Here is a 21,348-nt window from a genome sequence, read left to right on the forward strand (position 1 = left end):
CTTAGAACAATTATACAAGACTGTGCTTAACCTGACACAATATTTTTAGCGCAACGCAATCTGACTTTCAAAAATCCCTACAAAAGAATGGCCCTGACTAACATTAACCTATACCTTTCACAAATCACTTACCTCACAAAAATCTTCGCTACTCGAACTACTGCAAAACAGCGAGCGCCACTACTGCCAGCTAAATAAAAGATTCAAACTACGGAAGGCACTAACTACTGATAGGGATAGTTAGCAAATGAAAGATATTAATAGAGGAAAAACAATGTATTTACCTTAATAGTCATAATATATATAGCAGTTCATGACAAATTTCAAAACTCCGCCATCTCTCTCCCCACATCCACCATTCCTGGCGGCTCACCTCCAACTGCGCAACGCTACGCCCTGTTCACATCCAGCTGCCGCTGCCCAACACTACAATGGCAGACAACAATGCAAAATAGACACAGACTGCACACAGCACAGCCAGTGATTTTTATACAGAGGTGGCGTTACCAATAAAAAACCTAAACAGCCTACTTACAGAGTGTTACGGAAATGCTTCAGGAACTCGGCTGGGAGTGTCTGGAGGAAAGGAGGCGTTCTTTTCATGAATCGCTACTGAGGAAATTTAGAGAACCAGCATTTGAGGCTGACTGCAGTACAATTTTACTGCCGCCAACTTATATTTCGCGGAAAGACCACAAAGATAAGATAAGAGAGATTAGGGCTCGTACAGAGGCATATAGGCAGTCATTTTTCCCCCTTCTGTTTGGGAGTGGAACAGGGAGAGAAGATGCTAGTTGTGGTACGAGGTACCCTCCGCCACGCACCGTATGGTGGATTGTGGAGTATGTATGTAGATGTAGATGTAGACACACTTCGTTTCCGACTCAAATTCTCAAGTGTTACCCATCGCAGACGGCGTGACCCCGATCATTTTCCTTGTTGCTCGCAGCCTCACTGTATTTCCGCAATGAGAAGAACGATGGTATGCATTCGGACTACGATAGTCGTATGCCCCTCGAGGCGTATTTGTACAAGTCCGAAAGAACAGACAACACACATGTAATTGTATAGATCACGCCTTACTGTATTTTCATTTGTGAAGCTATGTTTCGGTTGCTGCCATCATCATATCTAAAACTTAGAAGTCGTAAAAACAAGTTCAGCGTCAGTTGCAATAAATCCTATACCCGACACTGAGTTGGCAAACTGCTTCGGCAAAGATTTTATTGCAACTTACTTCTAAGATTGGATACGATGACGGTATGAAGAAAAATACATTAAGCTATCTAGACAGCATTCTTCGTATAGTTTCATAATCACAGACTCATTAAAAATTATTGTCTTCATTAATATAAGAATTATTCTCTCAACTGAGGCAAATATGTAGAAAAATCTCTTTTTTGAGGTGGCAACCTTCAAATTTGGTAACTTTTCTAACAGGGAAATTCGAGGAACTACTTGAGCACATGATAACTTGAAGCAGGGTCGTGGCACGAGTAGTCAAGTGTGCCCAGGAAGCAGACAGCAGTGGCATGTGTTGAAAGAGCGGATGTCGGGCCCGCTGTGGCAGATATTCACACTGCGCGGCTCTCAGTTCAATACTCCCGCAGTGGCGAGGTCACTACACGGGGGACATTGTGCTCTCGTCTGACATGATTAGATAATGCAAACGAGGGTTAGGAGCAACTTAAGTACCGGCCAAGAAATCGATACAGTGCACACTGGAAGGCCTCTCTCTACATACCCTTCACGCTCTCCCACGTTGTTTCACAATACCACGTACGTAATTGCTTAACGTTGAAAATAATTCCTCTGTCAAATATTCCTTTTTTGAGATTTCATTTCACTGCGACAAAACGTTATTGGAGAAAGGATGAAGTCTCATAAATGCTTCTCATTACGTCTAAATAGGTACTTCGCAAGCCACCATACGCCGCATGGCAGAGGGTATCCCGTACCATTTCCTTTCCTGCTCCACTCTCAAATAGAGCGAGGGAAAAATTACTGTTCGTATGCCTCCGTATGAACCCTAATTTCTCATATCTTATTTTCTTGGTCCTTATGCGCAATATATGTTTGTGGTAGTAGATAGTTCTGCAGCCCAGTTCAAATGCTGGATCTCTAAATTTTCTCAGTAGTGTTCCTCAAAAGGAATGTCGGCTTCCCTCCAAGAATTCCCATTTGAGCTCCCGAAGCATCTCTGTAACAACCGCATGGTGTCAGAACCTACCAGTAACAAATCCAGCAGCCCGCCTCTGAATTGCTTCGATGTCTTCCTTTAACCCGTCGTCGTACAGATACCAAACACTCGAGCAGTACTCAAGAATAGGTTGCACTGGCGTCTCCTTTACAAGTGAACAACACGTTCCTAGAATTCTCCAAATAAACCGATGTAGACCAGTCGCTTCCCTACATACTCGTTCCGTTTCATATCGCTTTGCGACGTTACGGTTGGTTGGTTGGTTGTTTGGGGAAGGAGACCAGACAGCGTGGTCATCGGTCTCATCGAATTAGGGAAGGATGGGGAAGGAAGTCGGCCGTGCCCTTTCAGAGGAACCATCCCGGCATTTGCGTGGAGTGATATAGGGAAATCACGGAAAACCTAAATCAGGATGGCCGGACGCGGGATTGAACCGTCGTCCTCCCGAATGCGAGTCCAGTGTCTAACCACTGCGCCACCTCGCTCGGTGTGCGACGTTACGCCCGAATATTTAACCGACATGACTGCTTCAAGCAGGACACTAATAATGCTATATCCGAACGTTACGGGTTGTTCCTTCACCAAAGAAGACGAAGTAAATGTTCCAGAATTACAATCAAGGACAGATGTCTCCATAAGTAATTTAGAAGTACATATCCTCGGAATAGTGAAGCAACTTATATCACTTAATATAAGCAAATCTTCCGGTCCAGACTGTATACCAATTAGGTTCCTTTCAAAGTTGGCTGATACAATAGCTCCATATTTAATAATCATGCACAACCGCTCGCTAGACGAAGGATCTGTACCCGAAGACTGGAAAGTTGCACAGGTCACACCAATATTCAAGAAAGGTAGTAGGAACCATCAGCTAAGCCACAGGCTCATATAATTAACGTCAATGTGAAGCAGGATTTTGGAACATATATTGTGTTCGAACATTATGAATTACCTAGAAGAGAACGGTCTATTGACACACAGTCAACACGGATTTACAAAACAACGTTCTTGTGGAACCCAACTAGCTCTTTACACACACGTAGTGCTGAGTGCTACTGACAAGGGAGTTGAAATTGATTCCGTATTTCTAGATTTACAGAAGGCTTTTGACACTGTGCCACACAAGCGGCTTGTAGTGAAATCGCGTGCTTATGGAATATCGTCTCAGTTATGTGACTGGATTCGTGATTTCCTGCAGAGAGGCCACAATTCGTAGTAATCGACGGAAAGTCATCGAGTAAAACAGAAGTGATTCCTGGCGTTTTCCAAAATAGGGTTTAGGAGACAATTTGGGCAGACGTTTGCAGATCATGCTGTCGTTATCGTCTAGTAAAGTCATCAGAACATCAAAACAAATTGCAAAACGATTTCTGTATGGTGTGAAAATTGGCAGTTGACCATAGATAATGAAAAGTGCGAGGTCATCCACGTGAGTGCTAAAAGGAATCCATTAAACTTCAGTTTCACGATAAATCAGTCAAATGTAAAGGCCGTAAATTCAACTACATACCTAGGAATTACCATTACGAACAACTTAAATTGAAAAGAACACATAAAAAATGTTGTGGGGAAGGAAAACCAGACTGCGTTTTATTGGCAGAACGCTTAGAAAACGTAATAGATCTATTAAGGATACTGCCTACACTATGCTTGTCCGTCCTCTTTTGGAGTACTGCTGCGCGGTCTGGGATCCTTACCAGATAGAATTAACGGTGTACCTACATCGAGCACGTTCAAAAAAGAGCAGCACATATTGATAGTGGAGAGAGCGTTACGGACATGATACAGGATTTGAGGTGGAAATCATTGAAACAAAGGCGTTTTTCGTTGCGGCGGAATCTTCTCGCGAAATTCCAATCACCAACTGTCTCTTCCGAATAAGAAAATATTTTGTTGCTGCCGACTTGCATAGGGAGAAACAATCATCATAATAAAACAAGGGAAATCAAGCTCGCACGGAAAGATATCGGTAATCGTTTTTTTCCGAGCACTGTTACAGACTAGAATAAAAGAGAATTATTGTGAAGGTGGTTCAATGAACCCTCTGCGAGGCACTTAACTGTGATTTGGGGAATATCCATGCGGATGTAGATATAGATGTTGATGTTTTTCCTACTCATCCACATTAACTTGCGTTTTTCTACATTTAAAGCTAGCTGTCATTCATCACACCAACTAGAAATTTTGTCGGAGTCATATTATATCCTACGGTCACTCATCTTCGACAACTTACCGTACACCACAGTATCATCAACAAAAAACTGCAGATTGTTGCCAACCCTGTCCTCCAAATTATTGATGGAGAATAACAGCCGACGAATCAAATTATTGATGAATTGAAGACTCTTGACTACATTACTAGCCCCGCGCCGTTGCGAGGAAGCTCCTACACGATGAATCTTTTTTAAAACACAAGCATAGATGTAAGGAAATAAAGGTGCATGCGCCAAAACTGACGGACCGTAAGCAAGGGAAGACTTATACTTCTGTAGCAACTCATTGCCTCATATCTCTTGCAATCCCCGAGGATCCTCTTACCTGCACATCAGTTTCTGCTAGCCGGCCGCTGTGACCGAGCGGTTCTAGGCGCTTCAGTGCGGAACCGCGCTGCTGCTACGGTCGCAGGTTCGAATCCTGCCTGGGGCATGGATGTGTGTGATTTCCTTAGGTTAGTTAGGTGTAAGTAGTTCTAAGTTCTAGGGGACTGATGACCTCAGATGTTAAGTCCCATAGTGCTCAGAGCCATTTGAACCATTTGAATCAGTTTCTGCTACGTTTGTTGTTATGGAAAGAAGATAAAAAAAGAAAACATGCTGGCAAATATGGTAAAACAGTATATAAAATATAGCAGAGGTACGATACACTCAGGAATGCAAAATAATAGGAAACTTATAACTCCAACATCTCAGTTGACCATTGCATTTATACGACTTTCTACTCTAACTGTTATTCCTTCTGGAGAATGAATACCTCTAGGTGATACAAAGTTATATATAATCCGGTTTCTGAAGAGATATACTGTAGCTGCAGAATTTGAATCAAGAACAGCTGCTGACACGAGTAACTTAGAAGTAGACACCCTAGGTGTAGCGAAGCGGCTTAAATCACTTAATAAAGGCAAATCATCCGGTTCAGACTGTATACCAATTATATTGTTTCAGAGTATGCTGATATAATACCCCATACTTAGGAATCACGTACAACCGTTAGCTCGACGAAAGGTCCATACCTAAAGACTTGAAAGCTGCACAAGCCACACCAATACTTAAGAAGCGAAATAGGAGTGGTTCGCTGAATTATAGACCCATATCACTGACGTCTATTTGCAGTAGTATTCTGGAATATTGTGAATGACCTCGAAAAGAAAAAAATGAAACCATCTATTGACAGTCAGCACGGATTCCGAAAATATCGTTCTTGTGAAACATAATTAGCTCTTTATTCATACAAAGTAATGAGTTCTATGAACAGGGAATCCAAATTGAGTTCACATTTCTAGAGCTCTAATAGGTCTTTGAACCCGGTCCGCACAAGTGACTTCTAACCAGATTGCGTGCTGTGGACTATCGTTTAAGACACCCTGTATTGCGGAAACTATCAAATTTTCAAGAGCAAGACACATAAACAAGTCGACACATGTGCTCCATTTCTCGACATGGCCCTCGTGGAGCACAAGAAGGTAATTAATTCAATCAGAGAAGTCACCCCAATTAACTTCAGGCTAATGACAATGCGCATTCAGTGCGGAAACAAGAAATGCACCTTGGTCAACGTACGCGCCCCCACGAATGGAGATAACAAAAAAGAATCCAAATCAATGGAGAAATTCTGGGCAACATTAGAAACTATGATGGACAAGTCCCCGAAGACGGCATAAAAATTTCGATAAGCGATTTCAACGCACAAATCAGCAGAGAGGAAACCACGAGAGAACTGTGGGAAAGTTTCTAGCGCACAAATGTACAAACAAAATGATCTGAGACTATGCCAGCAAAATAATCTCAAGATCTCTCAGGAAATCCCTACGAGAACAGAAAACGTGGAAGTCACCTATACAACACATGGAAGAATTCCAGGTAGACCTTGTAACGATTTCCTACCCTGTCCAGGAATAGTTCTATGATATTCAAGTTCATAGAGGTTAGAATGTCGATTCAGACCACTTCCTAACTGGAATTAAAGTCTTTTTTACTCGGGAGAAAATACACACATAGAGAAGTTGAACACGAAAAGATCATAGAATCCAGCATAAAGCAAGAATGGAAAAGACAACAAGCAAACATAGAAATATCACACAGAAAGCAAAAGAACTGACACCACAGGAAAAGAATAGTAAGCACCCATGGTTTGACTCAGAATGTGAAAATGCATTAGAAAGACGAAAACAAGTTTTGCAGAAATATAACAGTAAGAAATCCTCGGAAAGCCTGTATCGTTTTAACGAGTTCTGAAGACAGGCAGTAAAATTCGTTATGCAAACCAAGGGAAATTGCGTGAAGGTACAACTGGATGCCATGGAGTAAAATCTTCCGCAACCAAAACGCGACAGAATTCGAAAGGACCTTCTCAAGGAAGGTCCTCGGGTATACGCCTCATACCTATGCTTCAGAAAAGAAATTGGAAAACTCGCATTAACTAGTCAAGAGAATTGGCAGGAACCAGCCCGCTGCTTTTCTGATCTCCTTCACTACCCTGAACCTGAAACAAGATTCCCAACACAGGACTGCGCATCCACTCACCAAGAATCAGTCCCACCAATATGTGAAGAGATCCGCAAACATATACTTAAATTAAAACAACAAGACGTCCTGTGAAGACGGTATCATTGCAGAACTACTAAAGAACTTCGGAACGAAGTCTTTACAGGAACTTACGTAAATAATCACAACCATATGACAAACAGAAAGCTTGCTGACGACTGGAACTTTGCGCTTATCCATCCGCTGGGCAGTTGATAATCTGAGGAGCCCTCTTAGACTGTTTGCAGATACTGCTGTCCTTTACTGTCTATTAAAATCATCAAAAGGTCAAACTAATTGTAAAATGATGTAGGCAAGATATCTGTATGGTGTTGTAGGGTGGCAGGTAAAACGTTTACGCTTCCTCGGGCATGGCCAAGCGAAGGGAATCGTCGTGATTCTAATTAGAAGGGGTCGCTCCTTTGTTTGTGAGGCGCCACGACCGTATTATACTGGGTCGCGTCTTCAATTGTGTGTTATACTAGAAGGACCAAGCATCCCCATTTTACCACATGCCAGGAACTGAAGCTGCTAATGTATGAACTGAACCCCACCGATACTTGGGACCACATGCATGGTGAGCAGCCTGGATGTACGTATGTCACCAGCCATTCAGCGAATCCTCTTCAATGTCTATGTTTCCCAAGGACACGTAACTACCATGCTTGATGCTGAATTGTGGGCTACACCTGCTCCGACCATATCGTCTACATTTGCACTGTGTCCCTCCAGCGGCAGAAAGTGTGGCGCGGTCGAGTTCCGTGGAAGCTGAATGTCACCCATCTCAAGGATCCGAAATGCAGGCAGGTAATAGACATGACGTGGAACAACTGTGTGAGACGCCTTCAAAAATGGTTCAAATGGCTCTAAGCACTATGGGACTTAACATCTAAAGTCATCAGTCCCCTAGACCTAGAACTACGTAAACCTAACCAAACTAAGGATAACACACACATCTATGCCCGAGGCAGGATTCGAACCTGCGACCGTAGCAGCAGCGCGGTTCCGGACTGAAGCGCCTAGAACCGCTCGGCCACAAAAGCCGTCGTGACACATTCCAGCATATCCTTCAACACTACGTTGATGGCTCGACGGCACCAAACATTCTTTACATCACTGGATGATGAATTAGTCGCGACAAAACTCTGTGGCAACCACATACTATCGAATATTATATCACAGTTCTCTGTGAACTCTCAGACCATGCCCCCTCTGTTCAACAGGTTGAAATTCAACATATTAAGAAAAAGATAATTTCGATTATGTGTCACCGCCTTGAGGAACAAGAATACGCACAAGATGTCAAGAGCTGGTAGGAGGAGCGCCCTCGTCCATGCAGGTTATCTGAGAGAAGCTTCGGTGTGAGAGAACGCTGCTCAGCGCCCTCGATATGCCAAATGGTCGCCGTTTGACGCCCCAGACTGATATCGCACGGGCGTCTGTGGATCACTACAAACACTTCTATGCAGCAGAGGACCAGAACACCACATTAACGAATGATGTCATCCAATCGTTGACAGGACCCTTGACGGGCATACTGTGGAGATTCTCTCACCGACGATTACGGCGACGGTTTACACTGGAGTTTTACCGCACATTCCATGACATCATGGCTTCAAGCTGGACTGTGATGCAGTTAGTTGGTTACGTGTTCCATTGATCAATCTGACGGTTTTTATTTTGTTTAATCGTATGGCTAGGGCCCCCGTCGAGCAGACCGTTCGCCAGGTGCCGGTCTTTCAATTTGATGCCACTTCGGCGACCTGCAGTTGATGAGGATGATAGGATGATGATGAGGACAGCACAGCACCCAGTCCCTGGGCTGAGAAAATTCCCCGACCCAGCCGAGAATCGAACCCGGGCCCAGAGGACTGACAATCCGTCACGCTGACCATTCAGCTATCGGGGGCGGACAATCTGACGGTAACCGTTGTTGTATGAAGAACTGATGAACCCTGACGACGGCCGCTGTGGCCGAGCGGTTCTAGTCGCTTCAGTCCGGAACCGCACTGATGCTACGGTTGTAGGTTCGTACCCTGCCTCGGGCATGGATGTGTGTGACGTCCTTAGGTTAGTCAGGTTTAAGTACTAAGTCTAGGGGACTGATGACCTCAGATGTTAAGTCCCATACTGCTTAGAGCCATTTGAACCTTTTTTTTTTTTTAACCCTGTCGCTCTCCTCTCACCTGAATTCGTAGAAGGACTGCTTATCCTGGTCCCCATCCCGTCTGGTGGTCGAGGAGTTGAATATTATCGGCCGTTGACAATTTTACATTGTGTCTTAAAGATTTTTACTCGGATTTTTGCCGCCCGCCTTCTGTGTGTGCTAGCTCATGTCATCTGCATGGATCAAACGTGCTTTGGTAACGACAGTAACATTCAGACGACGCTCAAAGATTACCGTGACATCACAGCCCTGACAGCGACCTGTCGCATTCGTGATGCCTTAGCGATGGTGGACTTCGACCACGCCTTTGATAGAGTTTGTCATGACTTTCTAGGTAAAGTGTTGCAACGGATAGCCTCCCCTCACACATTTATACACATCGTCTTGTGACTTCTTCAAGGTGCCACGTCGTCAGTGCTGCAAATGGCCGTGTGGAGGGCCATGTTTCTGTCATGCAGACGGTCCCCCCAATGATGTCGGCTGTTGATGCTCCTTTATGCCATCGCCCTTGATCCACTGTAACACGGTTTGTGGAGCCGACTGACGATCACAATGAAGGGGCATGCTTTCATCAGCCGTGCCTACGCCGATGACCTGATGTTCTTGGTTCTATCAAGAGCTGAAGTGCGGGAGGCGCTGGAATGGATCAAGCAATATGGGACTGCTGCAGGAAGCCGTATGAACCTGAGGAAATCTGGTGCTATGTTCGTTAGTAGAGGTCTTCCAGCTGGGATTATGGCTCCATTTCCATACTGGACAAGCTCAATATTTGGGGACCACCTTCACACGTCATATACAGCGCACAACCTCACTTAACTACAAACGCCTTTTTCAAGTTATGGGCACGAACATTTGTGGCAACCTCCTGAGAGCATCGCACATGATACAACGGGTGGATTTTGTTAGTACTAATCTGGCTTCGCTACTACCCCATTTGGCATAGATTTTACCTATGCCAAAGGCAGTAGCACACAGACTGCAGGCGGCGTTTGGCTACTTTGTAAGTGCGGTTCTTATTATGAATGTCCGTTACGACACGCTAACTCTTCCTCCTCGAGACGGCGGCCTCGATCTTGTCACCGTCCATGCGGAAGCAGCTGCCTTTAAGTAAGTACGATGGTTAAATCGTGGACCCGCCGGATCGGATTAACGGGAAGCCTGACTGATGAACTGGCCCCTCCCTCTCGATTGGCACCCGTTACAGTAGCAAATATTTCTGCCTCACTCCTACAAGTTAGGATCTTTTTCATCAAATACAGCTTTGTCCATACCGAGTTGCCCTGTACCAGAACCCTATGGCACGTGATATTTATCGTCTAATGACGAGAAATCAGACTCGGAATGTTGTGGAAAGCCGATATCCTACGATTTAATGTCACGTGGTATGGCTGTCTGTGCACCGTGTCCTCCACGACACGAAAGCTTGAGCGACCTTGTATCTGGTTGTTAATGGGAAATATATGACAAAACTTCGTCTCCATGCGATTAACATAACAGATTGGCCGCTTTGCCCCCAGTGTCACTCACAATAACGTGGATGAACTTCGACTGACGTGTGGATCTTCTGCAGAGGTGGGGCAGCTGATGCAGTAAATGCTTGCTTTTCTTTTACGCACGGCTCCTCGTGTCATTGCACCGAAGACAGTTCTGTTCCCAGACGAGACTTATTTCCCACTTACAAAGTCCAACGCGGTGAGCTGGATAAAAGGCCTATCGATCTCATATTTGTTCCATGAGGGAGATTAGAATGTTCTTGATTTTTGGACATTCCTTCAAGATCGCTTTATCTTTCTCATACACAATCCGAGGTACCGTCAATACTATGCTAACTTTCCGGGTAGTGCGTTCGTCGATTCCACCAACAGCTGGGGTGTCCCGGGTATGAGAAGGTGATTTCAGTGTGAGTGTGTAATACCAGGACTCGGACCAGTGTATCGGCAAAATGGAATATTCTCCGCGAAGGCGTGACCAGAACATGCCTGATTCACTTGGGATTCAGAGTGCATCTACACACAAGTTGGCGGCGCGCAAATAGCTTTTCTTTTTTCTTTTTTTGTTTCGCTAGGAAGGCGTTTTAATTCCATTTACGCTTTTTTGTATTAATGCTAATTGCATGTCATTATTTTCTGCATGGAAGGCGTCCTGTTTGATCTTCATTGTTTGTTATTTTGATAATTATCACACATGTATGAACCTGTTGTATGCTTTCCCCAAACAATTCTTTTTGTAAAAAGAAAAGCGCTTGAACCAGGGAAAAAAGCGGTTAAGACAACCCCTCACCTAAAGCGAGAAATCCGAAAAAAGAACTGTAAGGCGACTCTTAGCGAAAGCGGGAAATCCGCGTTCGAGTCCCGGTCCGACATGAATTTTCGTTCTCGTCATTCTGTTTTACAGCTGATGGTTGTCCATATTCGCAGCTGCGAATACATTTCACGTATTTCGCAACTGGTTCGATGAACTCTTTGCCAGACAGTTAAATATGAAAATTTTGTGAATCAGTTTTCTTGAAAATAATAGTGGTCATAAAACACTATTAAAATTTTTTAATTGAAAAGAGGCCAAGGTCGGGCAAATTTTATTTAAAAAAATGACCGTTTTCGATTTGCAAGGTCTGACTGTTGGAGACGGTGGCACGGAGCACAAACCGCTATGGAAGGCATGAAGAGAAACTGCTTCAGCAGCCACCGACTCCAACAGACATCATGGAGTAATTGGTCTGTAGATGATCTTATATAGATCGAAACCGGTCACCTTTTAAAATAAGTATAAATTACTTTATGCGTTCAAGATTTTTAATTAAAGTTTTTTTTTACTTAAGTGTGAATTATAGAGTAGACGTGTATGTGTAAATAACCTTTCAGTATCTTGCAACCTGAGATCCTATTTCGAAACATATCTTTTCTGTAGATTGTTACTGAAACTACGAAATACTGAATTTTGCCTCATCAATGACACACACAAAGACATACATTTTTATCTCCCAATCACAACTCAGTATTTACCAGCAATCAAAATTAAACAGCCAATCATAGCTCGGTATTTTACCAACCATTAAAACGAAACAGCAAGCCAGTATATAGCTGTCTCGTACAAACATATCCAAAAAATCTAAAATTTTTGTGCCATGTTCAGAAGTATCCAAATGAACAAAATTATTTATCAAAATGTCCAAAGCGTCTGTATTACGAGCTTCACTCCAAACGAAATGTACATTATTTTTTTAAAATTCATCTTTTATTCTACATGTTTGAAAGTTTTGCAGTGTGTAGATACATCCTTTAGGAACAATATTTTCATTTCTCCACATAATTTCCATCCCTCTCAACTGCCTTATGCCATCTTGGAACCAGCGCCTGTATACCCGCACGGTAAAATTCTGGACCAACCAGTTGGAGGCACTGTTTGGCAGTGTGCACAAGGGAGTCATCCTTGTTCCACGAAGAGAGTCTTTCAGTTTACCAAATGGTTCAAATGGCTCTAAGCACTATGGGACTTAACTTCTGAGGTCATCAGTCCCCTAGAACTTAGAACTACTTAAGCCTAACTAACCTAAGGACATCACACACATCCATGCCCCAGGCAGGATTCGAACCTGCGACCATAGCGGTCGCGCAGCTCTAGACTGTATCGCCTAGAACCGCTCGGCCACTCCAGCCGGATCTGTTTCCCAAAGAGATGATAGTAACATGAGCCAGGTCAGGACTGTAAGGCGGGAGTTTCAGTGTTGTCCATCCGAGTTTTGTGATCGCTTCCATGGTTTTTTGACTGACATGTGGCCGTGCATTGTCGTGCAACAGCAAAACATCCTGCTTTTCCCGATGTGGTCGAACACGACTCAGTGGAGCTTGAAGTTTCTTCAGTGTCGTCACATACACATCAGAATTTATAGTGGTTCCACTTGGCATGATGTCCACAAGCAAGAGTCCTTCGGAATCGAAAAACACCGTAGCCATAACTTTTCCAGCAGAGGGTGTGGTTTTGATTTTTTTTTTCTTGGGTGAATTTGCATGATGCCACTCCATTGATTGCCTCTTCGTCTCTGGTGAAAAATCATGGAGCCATGTTTCATCACCTGTCACAATTCTTCCAAGAAATTTATCTCCACCATTCTCGTACTGTTCCAAAAGTTCGCTGCATACCGTTTTTCTTGTTTCTTTGTGAGCCACTGTCAACATCCTGGGAACCCACATGGAACAAACCTTTTTTAACGCCAACACTTTCAGCATTCTGCAAACACTTCCTTCCCCTATCCCACCGTAGCGTGACAATTCGTTCACTGTGATGCGTCTGTCAGCAGTCACCAATTCGTTAACTCTCTGCACATTGTCTGGAGTGTGTGCAGTACGAGGCCTGCTGCTGCGAGAACAATCCTCAATATTGCCGTGCCCGCTTTCGTCACGTAACCTGCTCGCTCACCGACTAACTGTACTGCGATCGACAGCACCGTGTCCATACACCTTTTTCGACATCTTGTGGATGTTTCCCACTGTCTCGTTTTCACACCGCAGGAATTCTATGACAGCACGTTGTTTCTAACGAACGTCAAGTGTAGCAGCCATCTTGAAGACATGCTGTGACGGCGCCACTCGCGGGAACAGGTTGAACAAGTGGGTTCAAATGGCTCTGAGCACTATGGAACTTAACTTCTAAGGTCATAAGTTCCCTAGAACTTAGAACTACTTAAACCTAGCTAACCTAAGGACATCACACACATTCATGCCCGATGCAGGATTCGAACCTGTGACCGTAGCGGTCGCGCGATTCCAGACTGAAGCGCCTAGATCCGCTCGGCCACCCCGGCCGCGAAAACAAGTGGGACAGATGTATCTACACACTGTAAAACTTTCACACATGCAGAATGAAATCTGTATTTTTACAAAAATAGTGTGCATTTCTTTTGGAATGACCCTCGTATTTATCAAAATCCATATGACACTACTGCAGATATAACTTCTAGATTACGCAGCACTTATGGTTGTACACAGTTCGATCTCTGTTCAGCACTTGGCGTCAAGCACAGCTAAATATTTCTATATCGAAACTATCCGTCAAAATACATAAACTTTGTCAGAAAAAAAAAACACACACACACACACACATACACACACACACACACACACACACACACACACACACATTCCTGCATAAATGACGAAGTATTATTTATCAAAAGTACGTTAGCTCACACACCCAATGGTTATGTTAAAGTTATTTTCATGTCAACATACATAAAGGGTGTAACTTAATTATATATCACAAAATTAGTTTCATGGCTAAAATAAGTTATGGGTGTAACTTACAATATTTTTACATTTTTGTTGCCCTATAACTTTGAAAGGGATCTGTTTGCTGGATATAACTATTTGAAGGAAACTGGAAGTCCGTGATATCTTGGATTATGTAATATTTCTTACATACGAGGATCGGTCGAAAAATTTCTAGCCCAAAATAGTTACCATAATGTCTCTCACAAACAACACCACCTACTTTTATGGTGACCCTTTGTGGGTATGCAAGTCAAATTTCGCGGCTCCAGGTTCGTTAGTTTTGCCTCTAGCATGCGTTGTATAACTTAGTGTAAGCAAAATGGCGAATATAGAGAGAATCAGGAACCATGCAATGATTGAATATCTTCATTTGAAGAGAATGACGCCCAAGGAAATTGCGGAGAACATGCGGAATACATTTAAGGATAGTACTCCGTCTTATGCGATTCAAACGTGAAAGAACGAGTGTGGAAGATGTGCCAAGGAACGAAAGGTCTGTCATCGTTGCCAGTAATGAAACAGTGACTGCAGTTCACGATACGATTTTACAGAACTGTCGAACCACTTTGTAGTACATTGAAACCACATTTGGAATCTCCCATGGGTGTGCTCATGGAATTGTTGTGGATAGTTTGGGGGTGCGAGAAGTTTCATTTCCCCCGAAAGACATGAATGCAGGTCAGAGACGGGAGCGTGTGCAGTGTTGTGAAGAAATCGTCTGCCAATTTGAAGCGGTTGAAGACGGCTTTCTTGCAAGGTATGTGACAATGGACAGAATGTGGGTTTACCACTTTGATCCTAAGATAAAACAATAGTCACAACAATGGAAACATCCTTCATCCCCTACCCCAAACAATACCGGATGCAAACATAAGCCGGTAAGGTTATGGCATCGGTCTTCTGGGATGCAGAAAGGGTAATTATGACGGATTGCTTGCAAAAGGGCGCGACTATCACTGTAACATACTATTGCTCCCTCATGCGCCGTTTGAGACAAGAGGTAAACAAAAAAGGCACGGAAAATTGGCGCGCTGTGTTCTTTTGCATCAGAACAACGTACCGGCGCACATGAGAAACTAAATAACTATGATTAATATGATCTGTTTGTTTTTAAATTTTGTATAGCAACTTCTATAATTTAGAAGAACAGTGTGTAAAATTATCTTGCGGATAACTTTAATAGTTTTGGAAATATAAAAACCTATTTAAAAAGTACCTAACCGACACTTAGTATTTTCAAATGACAAAGAAACTTAAACTGTCATGATTCCTATCTGAATTTACTTTACTAACAGCACTCTCAGTGCGCAGAAGTTATATTTAAAAAAAATTAATCTAAACTTTAATAATTTTTCATTCGCAAGGAAAATAATAGTTTAAAAGTTGATATTTATATTTTTTATATTTTGTGTTAGGGTAGGAGTAGATGAGAGTGAATGTGTGTGTGTGTGTGGGGGGGGGGGGGGGGGGGGGGGGGGGACATACGTCAAATTTCAATTTTATAATGTATTATACCATCTGTAACCAGGATGTCCTGAAAACGGTGAATCCCCCTAGCTGGTGGATGAGGTGTGTCTAGGAGCGGTTGCTTTGTAATAAGGCAGTCAGAAAGATAGTAAGAGGATACTTAGTTCTAAAGTATATTTCAAGCATAGTTTTCTTCTGATTTTAGTTTCGTTTGGTTTTGTGGAACACTGTGAATTTTTCCAGTATGGAATGACGTAGATGCATCTGCGAATGCTGATTGGAGTAAAGCGGTTTGCGCGCGAAATTGATCATCAAAGGTTAGTCTGATTGGATGATCATTTTGATCAACCAATGAGAGAAAAGTCTTTCCCGCGTAATTGAATGAGTTATATGCCATGTGAGCGACGGCATGCAGTCAGTCGTGGACTCGCTGTCGGACGAGAAGGTCTTGTTAAATGTGTCCGAAAAAATTATCTGTAAGATGAAGAAATGACGGCTAAATAGCGCTCGGTATATATCGCCGTGCTAGCAGATGCAAAAACGGATATTTCGGTTAAGTTTTGAGAGGTTTTGGAATGTTGGTTGCAGAATAAACCGCGTGTGAAGCTATTGGTCTTTGTGAATATTCTATGCGGCGTGTTCAAAATGCATGTACAGAACATTTTGGCGAGCATCTTCTTTCGAAGAATCCACTGAAATGGACCGAATATGAACTCGTTTTGTAACAATGTGTTACCTGTGTGAATCTCGTAATATTTCGGGTTGGACTTAACACATTTCTGGCTGTCTTGCGTGTGATATAAGCTGCACGAACTAGTAGTAGATGTACTACCAACGTAAATGTGGGCTTGGTGACACAATAAATGAAAAGGACCGTAATAAAACGTCAGTATCTACAAACTAACATTTTTAATGAAGGTATGAGGCACCCACTTTGCCCGTTATTAATAGATATTTACAGGTTTATCTTGTTACTGGAGTTACGCGGACTTTGTAAACGTAAGTATGGACGGTGGTTTTCTTCAACGCTGCTTCTCTCATCGTCTACATAGTACCTACGAATGCAGAGCAACGGGTGGTGAATGGACGCTATACTGAGGTAGGTGGACATTAAATAAAAACGAATCCCGCGAACCCCGCCCCGCCGCACCCCACCCCCTCCCCGTCCCCCTCATTCACCACAACATCAGTGAAGATTGGACAAGTTATCTACATCTCAAAGGAGCATCTGAATACAAATTAACACCTTCATACAACAGAATAAGTGGACATGGTACAATGGCGGTTGTGTTGCAAGGATAACAAGCAATATGGCACTAAAGATGTCACTTGGAGCCGGCCGGTGTGACCGAGCGGTTCTAGGCGCTTCAGTCTGGAACCGCGCGACCGCTACGGTCGCAGGTTCGAATCCTGCCTCGGCCATGGATGTGTGTGATGTCCTTAGGTTAGTTAGGTTTAAGTAGTTCTAAGTTCTAGGGGACTGATGATCTCAGATGTTAAGTCCCATAGTGCTCAGTGCCATTTGAACCATTTTGTCACCTGGAATGAGTTCGGCCAAAACTGTGCGACCTGCCGTGACAAAAATAATTGCGTTGGTCATATTGATCTGTAGAAATTTCAGTTTAGCATGCATGAGGCGAAACTGCTTCTGCTTAGTAGCAGAGGCTAAGCGATCATGAATCTATCGTTCACTCATGTGTTCAAAGGAAGAGGCTAGTGGAATTAACGGAATGAAGCTAAGTTAAATCCAAACTTCTACGAGTTCCATAACGCTTGAGTAGTGATGCCGCTCTTGCCAAATTTAACAACGCCATCGCAGAGTGAAGGTTGCTTCAGCAGGGAAACGAGATATTGCTCCCCCCCTTGTATGCACAGTCGTTGGTTGTGGAGGTGTGGCTAGAGTCTGGTCGGTGTCAGGGCGATATTCTGAGGAATAGCTGGGGAAGAACTGTGTCCGCCAGAGGACAAGAGCTTCGTTTCCTGCTCCTTCGATTAGCGCATGCTCGAGCAAGCACGTCGCGCCGGCTCTATTGCGAAAACAGCTCCTAGACTTGTAACCAACACTGACTTGTTCCTAGACAGACAAAATGGGTAAGCGTGTCTTTCCATAGTGTCTCACACGGTCGTGGCACCGAGTCACCACACACACCGCGAATGTTGCTGTGTTTCTAAAGGGTCAACCCATCCACCTTTTGTGAACGGGTGACAAAAGGGGATCCCCGACTGTTTGCCGCTGGTTTGGGAAGGAAGAAAGCATTTCGCCAAAGCTGGATTGCGCCCGCACGAAAATCTAACAAGAGGGCGAGAAACGCTTACAATTGCACAGGCACTGCTTCAAAGAGACGTATCAAGGAATGATGACTATTTTCATCTTTTCTCTTCCAGGGTAGCGCGAGAAGAAGAATATGAAACCAGTACAGTTAATTGGCACACTCTAATTGACCGAAATGTTCTCCTACGCCTACACTAGGATATGTTACTGGTAGTACAAAAATGAGGTATCATCTATCAAAAATTCGTAATCTCACACACACAGTGGTTATGTCAATGTTATTTCCATGCAACTTACAATATTTCCATGTTTAAAAGGTAACTCGAAAAATACATCGGCGTGACAGTGTTGATGTCAACTGTCACAATGTTATTTCCGTGTCTAAAATACATAAAGACTATCACTTACAATATTCCCACATCTAAATAGACCTAATGCTGTAAAACTACATGTGCTCTGCTAAAATAATATACTAATCAGGAAGGTGACATTTCATCCTATGCCTAAATAAAGCAAACCTGACCAAGCACCATTTCAGTGGATGAAGAAGATAGCAACACGCACAAAGTTTATGTCAAGTCTCACATTGTTATTTTCACTTTTAAAACGTACATAAAATATGTCATGCTTGTAACTTACAGTATTTCACTGTGTAAAATATATGTCAGAAAATACGCCAGCATCACACAATGTTTGTGTCTAGTTACAGAATGAAAACCCATGTCTAAAATAACTATCAGAATATGTAAATACTGTTGGTATTTTGATCACATGGTTACTTGAGGCTGTGTAACTTGTGGCGCAAAGATTGAACTATAAGCAGCAGATATTTAGAGATTTTTTTCAGTAATGCTTCACCTCACTAAGCACTAATTAAAGGGAAGGAGATAATGTATCATACTTTACAGTAGGAAAATATAATCGATGATACTGTCTGGCTAATACTGCTCTTTATTACATTTGATCCAGGTCTTCTCGAGATTATACACAAAAACAAACTTTCAAAGAAGGCCTCAATATTTACTGACTGGAACTATGGTGGCAATGCTCTTTAGAAAGTTTACAGACATAATCATCTACTAAATAATACTAATATCTAGTTGTAATTATCCAAAACATATTACATAAGCACACAAAATCTAAAAAGACAAATGAACAGGCTAAGCACCATTTTAGCGGGAAAGAAGGCGTTCTGATGGGGTACTTATGCATTATAACACATAAAATAGATATTTTCATACTACATAAACATAAATACGTATTTTTTCAAATATGAGATGTAAACACACAACCTGGTCAAAGAAAATTATGGATAAAGTTCCACTCAAATGGTTCAAGTGACTCTGAGCACTATGGGACTTAACATCTGAGGTCATCAGTCCTCTATAACTTAGAACTACTTAAACCTAACTAACCTAAGTGTAAGTAGGCTGTTTAGGTTTTTTTATTGGTAACGCCACGTAGCGCTCTATATGAAAATCACTGGCTGTGCTGTGTGCAGTCTGTGGCTGATTTGCATTGTTGTTTGCTATTGTAGTGTTGGGCAGCTGGATGTTAACAGCGCGTAGCGTTGCGCAGTTGGAGGTGAGCCGCCAGCGGTGGTGGATGTGGGGAGAGAGATGGCGGAGTTTTGAGAGCGGATGATCTGGACGTGTGTCCATCAGGGCCAGTAAATTTGTAAGACTGGATGTCATGAACAGATATATATATATTATGACTTTTGAACACTATTATGGTAAATACATTGTTTGTTCTCTATCAAAATCTTTCATTTGCTAACTATGTCTATCAGTAGCTAGTGCCTTCAGTAGTTAGAATCTTTTATTTAGCTGGCAGTAGTGGCGCTCGCTGTATTGCAGTAGTTCGAGTAACTAAGATTTTTGTGAGGTAAGTGATTCATGAAAGGTATAGGCTATTGTTAGTCAGGACCATTCTTTTGCAGGTATTTTTGAAAGTCAGATTGCGTTGCGCTAAAAATATTGTGTGTCAGTTTAGTGTTGATCAGAATAAGTAAAGAGAGTAATGTCTGAGTACGTTCAGGTTTGCTCAGCTGTTTGAAAAGCAAATAATGTAAGAGGTTTATCAGCAGAGTCAATCATAAATTTTTCTAAGGGGACGTTACATAAGGACATCACACATATCCGTGCCCGAGGCAGGATTCGAACCTGCGACCGTTGCGGTCGCGCGGTTCCAGACTGAAGCGCCTAGAACCACTCGGCCACACCGGCCGGCGAAGTTCCACTCAAAGAGAGGAAACTTCGATATGTCGAAAATATAACCATTTCACCAAAATGTGAAATGATTGCTAAGGATGGAGCTATTGTACCAGCATACTCTGAAAGGGACCTGATTCGTATACAATCCGGACCGGATCTTTGTTAAGTGATTTTAAGCTGCTTCATTACCTGGAGGATATCTACTCCTGAGTTACTCGTGTTGGCAGTTGTTCTTGATTTTAATTCAGCAATATTTACTTCGTCTTCTTTTGTAAAGGAATATCGGAAAACAGTGCTTAGTAACTCTGCTTTAGTGCACTGTCATCACCACTGCTATAGCGCAGTGATGGTGTTGATTATGTCTTTCCGTTGGTGTATTTGACATTCGACCAGAATCTCTTTCGCTTTTCTGCCAGATTTCGAGACCGAGCTTCGTTGTGGGAACTATTAAAAGCATATCACACTGAAGTTCGCGCTAAATTTCGAGCTTGTGTAAAACTTTGCCAATCTTTTGGGTTTTGCGTTCTTTGAAATTGGCATACTTTTTTTGTTGCTTCTGCAAGGAGTTTAAACCACATTTGGTCTACATTTACATACAGTATATTGAGAGGAGTGGAGACTGTCTCTTAGGAAGGAGTCAAGTGAGTTTTTATCTGCTTTTTTTAACTGGATGTATTTTGCGTTTATTTTCGGCGGATTTTGATGTTATGGTATTTAGTCTTGCTACAGCAGAGATCGAACTTCGGATGTTCCCTAGTACTGCTTAAGCTGCAAGTTTATGGTGAAAAGATTGTGTGTGTGTTTTTTGCTGATGTATATTGGATAAGATACAATTTAAATGAAGGTTACACAATTTTTTTAAGATTGCACTATTTCGCTTAATCCAAGTGAAGTTTACATATTTTTTATGTAAAAATTCGGCATATATTTGTGCATGGTGACTACATACTGCTTGACTTCTGTCATTGTAATGGTTACTGGAATACTGCACTGTGATTTGTTGCATTTTGGTCAAATACT

The sequence above is a fragment of the Schistocerca americana genome, chromosome X (genome assembly GCF_021461395.2).
Source record: "Schistocerca americana isolate TAMUIC-IGC-003095 chromosome X, iqSchAmer2.1, whole genome shotgun sequence".
Lineage (NCBI taxonomy): Eukaryota > Metazoa > Arthropoda > Insecta > Orthoptera > Acrididae > Schistocerca > Schistocerca americana.